Genomic DNA, 6,490 nt, shown 5'->3' with positions numbered 1-6,490 from the left:
TATACCCTCCATCTCAACCACCAAGTCTCCATCAATTGCCTTACTGCTCAAGGCTTTGCATGCATCTTGAACCTCAAGAGCATACAAATTCTTGACCCGTGAACCAATCTGCTTCACCTGTCTATTGATGATGTGTCTAAGGAAAACCTTTCCCTTACTGAAGACTACATCATAACCTCTGTCTTCCAACATCGCAATCGAAACCAAGTTTCTCTTCAGTCCTGGTACATACTTGAAAAATAATTGTGCCTACACCTGAGACACTATAATTCTCACCATTACCCATCACTATGAGTATTTGGAGATCTTTATCCTCCAAAGTATTGAACAAACTCTTGTCGCTGATCATGTGGAAAGAAGCTCCACTGTCAAGAAACCAACCACTTCCCACCATGGATGAAACCATGCATGCGAAGAGTGTGCAATCCAACTCAAACTGTGAAGCAAGTGCCTTACCTTTAGATCCTTCCCCGGACCCCTTCTTGGATTTCCTCTGTGGACAATTTGCAGCATAATGGCCCACCTCATGACAACAAAAGCATCGCACTTTCAATTTGTCAACCTTCTTCCCATCATTGGAAGAACTGGATTCAGAAAGAGAAACCTTCTCCTTCCCCTTCTTCGCCTTACTTTCTAAGGCACAGTTCTCCTTATCATGCATAGATGAAGAACTGTCTCTGGTGCTTCGTCTAATCTCCTCCTGCATCAAATCCGACAATAGTCGTTCTCAATCTGGCAGTTTCTCGCTTCCATTCATCGAGTCTTGGTAGCAATGCCAGCTCTTAGGAAGGCCAAGGAGTGCTAGACTCACCATATCCTCATCTGATGTCGCGACCCCTACACTTTCAAGCTCATCCCTACATGTGATGAGCTTGGTCAGATACATAGAGATCATCTCATCCCTTTCACACTTGATATTTCGAAGTTTGTCCTTCAGTTCCAGCTTCCTCTGATCATTGTTATTCTGATATAAATCTTTCAATGTTTTCCACATTGCATGCCGAGTATCCTCCCCATGGAGGCTCGAGACAATATGATCTCACACTCCCTCCAAGAGAATTCTCCTAGCTCTAGCCACACACTTCCTCCATTCCACCTGCTCAGTCTTGTCAGTAGGCTTCGGAATTTCTTGATCAATGAAATCCTTAAGGCCATTATCTTCCAAAACTGCCTCCATGCGATCCTTCCAAGCTATATAGTTTGAGTTGCCATCAAGGGCATACTCAAGCCTCAAATCACAGAATGCCATCGATGAAATAGATGTGATAAGAACTTGAGATCTATATCCCTAATAATAAACTTCGAATTTCTCCTGCTAGTATACTTTTCTTTCTTGATCACCTGTGCTCTGATACCATGTAGAAATTTCACCTATAGAACAAATTGATATATGAAATGTCCTAAAGCATAATACTTGTTCTACTTCTACAAAACATTAAGCGGAAGCATAATCGAATTCATGAGCAACATCAAGTAGAAACATGCATAACTGATCAAGAGAAATAATCATATGTAACACAAGATATATCCAGGGGAAAGCACCAGCATAAAACCCAAGCCATGTGTTATCAATCAAGTGGAGATCCTCAACCACATATAAAAATAATCAGCTCAATAGTTATCCTGCTCTCTCTGTAATCAAAAGATGAAAATCATGGACTACCTAGGCCTCAATATATAGGCCACAAGTCCTCCAATCTCCTATAATAGATCCTTCTCCATGTAAGGAATAGTTATTAGAAATAGTGAATCATCTAATAGTACACTGTCCCACATCTGATCTCAACTGGGTCTCTGACAGAACTGACATGCAACAGTTACCCATGAGTGAATTCTCAGTTATCTAAAATAATAGTTGTCACATGCATGCAAGCATTAACAAACTATAGTTTATTATTTTAACGACTTGTTAAAATAATCTAACTGGACTTGACTAGTTAGAACTAAGTCAACTGATTCTCTCAATATAAAACTGAACCTTATCTCCTTTAATCAATGAATAAATTCCTAAATCAAGAGAGAAAATAATTGCATGATCTCACAAAGACTTCAAGTTTGCTTTTCCTTAACTAATTAACTCATGGAGATTAATTAATTAATATTTTAAATTGTTGGTAAGATCAAATTCGTTTTTACTTCCTATAGTTAGACCAGGGACAACTAAAAATAGGAAGGGACCCAGAAATGCTATTTTTAGAACTTTCTATTTTTAGCAGTTTCACCTCTCACCCAATGTGGCCAATGACCTCACTGGCCAAACTGCTATTTTTAGACATGCTATTTTTAGCAGGTCTATTTTTATCACATTCTAAATTTAACATTTCTTGTTGCACATTTTTCAACACAAAGAGGGTTAGTCCTCCCATATAACAGTTTCAAATTATAATAATGGTGGCCAAGATTTTCGATGATGGTGTATGGTCCAATCCACAGAGCTTGAAATTTGGTGTGCTTTCCTTTCTCTTCATGGGCTTTGTCCCACTTCAATACTAGGTCACCCATACTAAACTTTTTGTTCCCTGCAAACTTATTATCAAACCAATGCTTGATTCGGTTCTATTGTATGGCAAACTTTTCTTTTTAATTGAGCCTTTCTTCCTCAATCTTAAGAAGAGTATATATTCAACTCTAAACAAGGAGACATAGTTTGCCTTGAGATTCTTGAGAAAGTTGCAAGGTTAGAAGGTATATGTTCAGTGGAAAAGTAACCTAATTTTTGTATACAAGGAAGTAAGAGAGGGGGAGGTGGGGGGGTTTAGAGGGGGTTTGGGAGTCACATGATCAGCCCATAGTGCATTCACCAAAGCATTATGCTAATTATTTTATTCAAAGAAGACAATTTCCTTCATAATACATATCATATTTTTACTTGTAGATTTAAACAAACCATTACCATGTGGGTAGTAGTTTTATGCATGCTTTAAAACAATACCATTTTCTAATGCAAACTCATAAAGCTTTAGCAAAGAAAAATAAGTTACATTATCAAAGACAAGTGATGTAGTAATGTTGAACCTAGTTATAATATTATGTGTAAAAAATTGTATGACTTATTGATTATTAACTTGCCTTAACATAACTTCTTCAGTCCATCAAGTGAGATAATTGTTGGCTTATATGGGCCTGACCCAAGTAACTTTCCTTCTCAAAAACCCATTACATATCATATCCAAGATTTCATACCAAAAAGTAAGCTACCTCTACCCATAGAGCCTTGCTCTATTTATACATTTCCATGGACCGTGATCCATGACCGGGCCAACTCATTTACATTTCTTTCCATTATTTTTGGGTGGACTACCCCTTTGACTCCACTTACTACAAATCGCGCTCCGTGCATCTCGTAGAGTCTTTACCTTATTTTTACCCAAAATTTCAGGCTTTGTACCCCATGACCATTGCACGGGGCTTCTGCTACCCAACAGTCCCCCAACACAATCATTGTGACTCGTCTCGAGTCACCCTGCTGGTGTGGCAATATTTGCACGAAGGTCGGTTAGCAGTCTCTGTGCTTCACTTGTACTGGCAGCAAACTCTTCCATCATTCGCTGTATCGGTTCCATGCGTGCCACTGACACATCAGTCTCTATCTCTAATGGCTCTGTGGTGGCATATTCTGTCTGCATATGTGCTACCTTGCACTCTATGGTGGCCGATACCGCAAATGCCTCATCCAACCATGGCTAGAGATAGGCTTTAATCACCACTTCCTTCTATCTGGCGGTGTCAGCTTGGATTTTCAGGTCCTTGGCCTCCTTTATCTTAGCCAACCGCTGCGTCATATCCATGGTCTGCATGGTTCCTTTGATCGCATTGTAGGCTTGCTGGAGCTCCCTGGCCTTGGTTTCCAATCGCTGAAGTGTTGGATCCTCTTGGAGGGAGGTGAGCATAACAATCGACTTGGTTAACAGGTCAATACATTCCTTCAATGAATGTGTGAGCATTGTGCGCCCCAAGGTAATGATGTTTCTGCACTACTCGGTGATCTCTGGGGGCGTCGACAATGGAACCTGCAGTTTTAAATCCTCAATCTACAAATTGAGCTCCAGTTGAATCCGCGTGGCCTCGTCCTTTCCTTGACAGAACCCGGTAGAAAATTTACATATTCGTGTCTCAATAGGCAACTCAACCCCAATCTCCAGCTCAGGGGCACTCGAGCAGGCTTCCGCTACTAACTGATCTACCTGTTGCTTCTGTGTGACCGCTTCGTCCCGTTGGAGGCACAATTGTTCTATATTAATTTTCTGTTCCTAGAGTATTTGTTCGACGTGGCCTTCTCTAGCATGGAGCTCTATTGTGGCATTGTCCTGGAGCTGTTGCAAACTTTCTCATGGTAGTACAACCACATTTTTTCCCAGCCCTGTAAGTTGTCCTAGCACAACTCAGTCCTCCACATTTGTGGTGATCAATGCTCCTGATGGAATCGCGATGGAATGAGCCATTTGGGCCTTCAGCAATGGGTCAGTGGCTATCATACTGGGAACCCCGTGAGTAGCACTGGTGCTTATTGGAACGATCCTTATCCCAAGTTCCTGTAGCTGCGTATGGACATCCCCCAACACAATCTACTGCTCTGACATGGTCTCGTTGACTGCATCACGAGTGGCATCCCGAACAATGTTCTCTATGTCATTTAGGTTGCCCTCGGTTAAGGTGGTCACTTCGTTGTCTGCTTTAGACGCCTTCGCCTTCTTTCGTGACTTCGACCGTTCTGGTTGTGTTGGCCACTTCAATGGAACACCCATGGCAGTTGATGGTGGTTCTTCTGCAGCCGTCTTAGTGGGTGCCTTTTGACTTCTTTTGTCCATTGTCGACGCAGCTCCCCCTGGTGGTGTCTTTCCTACTACCACCTGTGCTGCCTCCCGGGCTGCTTGAACCTCCGTGATGAGTTGTTTGTTTCGCTTTTGTTGTGCAGCACACTTAGCTTCCTCCTCTTGTTTCTGGATAGCGGCCTCGTTGCGCTCTACTGCCTCTAGTCTACACCATGCCAGTGGCCAGGTATCCACAACCACGTCGATAGCATCATCAATTGCAACAAAGGGGAATGAGGTCCATGCATGGGCTAGGTACTTGCATGCCCTGATGTAGATACAATGCATGCCTACTTTAAACTCAACAATATGCTTCATGCTTCATAGATCTCATTGGATATGCGGGGTTGCATGTTAATCCATTGGCACACATTCGCGTCCATTAGTATCCAAAAGATTTTGATGTTCTGGATTCGCCCAACGTCTCTTGTCACCAAACGGGAAGTGTATCTGGTGGCTTCTAGCCAATCCTGGTCCAAGACAAGAAACTGGTTGTCTTCGGGTAAGTCAGTGGCGACCAACATAATGGACAGGAGCAGCCATGCATAATGGAAGGTCTTGCCCTCCTCATGGACCTCTCGGTAGTTCGCCAGAAATTCTTCACAAAGGAACTATGACCAATTGAACCGTTCTCCAGCAACGCATTCCTCAGCGAGTGCAATGACTACTGCCAGAACCTCACTGCGACGGCATTTCCACATCACTTTCCCTACCGGCAACTGGGTGGCGATGCGGACTGCGTTATTTGAAATGTTATCGATGATGTATCCTCACTACCCCTTCTCAAGCTTATACTTCTTTTTCAGGTTGTTTATCATCGTGACATCGCCACTTCTATCAAAAATTTGTCAGGGGTCTCTTCCCTCACAGGGGAGCTGCGAAACCCGATGAACAAGTTCAGCTGTGATGCAGACGGGTTTGCTGACCCATAATATTTCCTCATGGACCAAACAGAGCAACTGCCTTATGACCAACATTGTGATAGGGGGCTGGAGAAAGTGAGGAATAGACAAGAGACAGAGCAACCCGACTTTTTCCACCTTTCGCAGCCACTCCTTTGGCTGTAGTGTTGTCATCGTCCCTTCTGCACTCTTCTCCATCAGTGCATCAGTCGCCAAGTGGGGAAATTGTACTGTATCTACCAGGTCCCAGTCTTCGAATTTCATTGTCAAAATATGGCCAGCCACTGAACTTTCCACTGGGACTTCTTTTGGAAGAGATGGGGTAATGAGTATAGTGTCAACTTCATCCATATTTGTAGGTACCTTCGCCTCCCCCTTGCTTGGAGGCACATACTTGGGTCGTCGTACTGACTAGATGGGATCCTCTTTAGGTTTACTTCTTCGATATATGTGGGAGAACCTTCTTCTTCCTCATTGCTTTCAATTGTGACCGTTTTACCCTTTTCCTCCATTGTGAACTTGCTAAAGTGCAGGTGTTGTGGCGACCTCCTTACTGGTTCTAGAATCTGAGGGTCCTTCCTGGTCCATGGCATTTGGGGTGATTTAGGGAGCTCAGCTGCTTGCGGCATGGCTTTCTGCGGACTATCTGCGGTAGGGTTTGTTGCCTTGAGGATCTTCCCGGTAATGTTTTGGCAATGCCTGAAACCACAGACTTTCTTCTAGTTTCTTGTCACTTATCTTGTGCTCGTCTTGGAGCCTGGGCATCTTTCTTGTGAA

Source organism: Pinus tabuliformis, chromosome 1_2 (genome assembly GCF_031772625.1).
Source record: "Pinus tabuliformis cultivar Carrire ecotype Pingquan chromosome 1_2, CPIR1, whole genome shotgun sequence".
In the NCBI taxonomy this organism is placed as follows: domain Eukaryota; kingdom Viridiplantae; phylum Streptophyta; class Pinopsida; order Pinales; family Pinaceae; genus Pinus; species Pinus tabuliformis.
This window is presented reverse-complemented; position numbering follows the sequence as displayed.